Raw genomic sequence first — 2,425 nt, forward strand, 5'->3', positions numbered from 1 at the left:
TTAAAAATTATAGTGTCATTTGTGATGGTGATTTTAGTTGCTGTGATTATTTGTTGATTGCTCCTCACAGATTCTTGCAAGTTTGGGAAATTGATTATCCGCTGCATATTGCTCTGTTAGAGTTATTATTGTATTTGTTGTTGAATTTCCCATTACATAAGATGTTGATATATTTATAATTGAATGATACTTTTTATTTTAATTTTCCATATTCTAATGATAATTTGAATGTTAAAAAATAAATGAAAAATTAAGTATTGCATAAAATTAAATTATTTTTTAATAGAATTTATTTTTGGTACCTATCAACATAACTATAATTCAATTGCACAAATAATTAGTTAAAACTTTTAAATACCTCAAATTGATTTAAAGTATAAGAAAATCTTTAATCTTAAATAAAATATATTTCAAACTCTTGATGAAATATATTCAATAATTTTCTTTTACAACAACTTCTCATGTCCGCAATTAAAACATCATACTAATAAAACAAATAAATTGTATTGATTTTATACGTTAAAAATTCAATTACTCATTAAAAAATTTACTTCCAATTATTAAAATAAAAAAATTTATTTAAAATTATAATATATATGAATATATTAAAAAATATAATGAACCAACGTTTACTATATAAGTGTTCTGAAAAAATATGTTAACACTAAATTTTTATCAATTTAATTATATATTTATAATTGAATGCTATTTTTTTATTTTTATTTTCCTTATTATAATGATAATTTGAATGTTAAAAAATAAATGAAAAATTAAGTATTGCATAAAATTAAATTATTTTTTAATAGAATTTATTTTTGGTACCTATCAACATAACTATAATTCAATTGCACAAATAATTAGTTAAAACTTTTAAATACCTAAAATTGATTTAAAGTTTAAGCAAATCTTTAATCTTTAATAAAATAAATTTCAAACTCTTGATGAAATATATATTTCATAACATTTTTTTAAAATAAAAAACATTAAATAGTCAATTATATTTTTAAATTTATACATCTTATTTTTGGGTTTGTATTTTACATTTTATTTCATCAAATAAATACAAGTACCATTATATGTTGAAAAATAAATTGACAATCAAAGTAAAATGAGTCAAACAATTATCATATATAATAAGTTATCATACCAATTTTATAAAATATTTTAAAAAATAAAATTAGATGATTGTGATAAACATGATTTTCCCTCATTTTAATTTTCTTAATCATATTCAATTATTACAAATAATTTATAAATTATTTTACAATTTGATAACAATTTATAATTTATATATATTTATAAATTATAAATAATTGTAAATTAAAAATTATTTTAAAAATAATCATAAAATACGAATATATAAAAAATTATTAAAAAAATTATTTCCAATTATTAAAATCTATTATCTATTATATATATTTAAAATAGACTTCCGATGTCACAACAACTTATTTTTTTTTACAAACTCTTGATGAAATATATTCAATAATTATTTTATATATCAACTTCTCATACTCGCAATTAAAACATCATACTAATAAAACAAATAAATTTAGCTACGCTACAATATAAAGTCATAATAGTAACTCTCAACATAACCTATCCCTTGAATTTCTTACTCACCATTGCTAAAACATTAAATAATTTTTTTAGTAAACAAATATACCGTAAATAAATGCTCACTAAATTATATCCCCCCAGTACATACCTTCTTTCTCTATATTTCACACTTCCCTTCACTAAAATTATAATTTAATGGTTCTTAACATTTAAGAGATCAACTACATGATAGAAATGCCTATGGTCACATGCATGCTCACTCACTCTCTTCCTCGATATATACCATTTATTATTTGCTCTACATACCAATTTTCTTCTCTTATATTTTGTTTCTCTTTACATATATCCATCTATATATACTACAAACCTCTTTCTACATTTTCTATATATAACTCTTGCTTAATTTCCTTCTACACTACAAATAATTAACCTTTTGCTTGCCGTCACTCCACTTCCTATCCTTCTACTCTTCAATTGATAGCCAAATACTAATTCCTTTTTTAATTCATATGTAACCGACATACCACTACTCAATTATGCTAATTTGTGTTATGGTTTTTTATGATGTGAGAAACACTAATTCATTTTCTAATTGGTTTCCAATAATTTTTCCTTTCCATTTTTTTGGTACATAATTTCTTTTTTATTTTCAGCTTAGATATTTTATAATATGTTTAATTATTAAGAGTAAATATAGTGTTCTAATTTAGATATACAGTATAATCGGTTGTATTAAACTGTTAGTTAACTAAATATTAATTTGTCCAAATTATTATCGACTACTAATGCTCTTAATTGACCTCTATCCAAGAATCCTAGTTTGGTTCGTTATTTGTTGGATGAATATGCTTTATTTGATTTCTTC

This window comes from Cicer arietinum, chromosome 1, assembly GCF_000331145.2.
Source record: "Cicer arietinum cultivar CDC Frontier isolate Library 1 chromosome 1, Cicar.CDCFrontier_v2.0, whole genome shotgun sequence".
NCBI classification, from domain to species: domain Eukaryota; kingdom Viridiplantae; phylum Streptophyta; class Magnoliopsida; order Fabales; family Fabaceae; genus Cicer; species Cicer arietinum.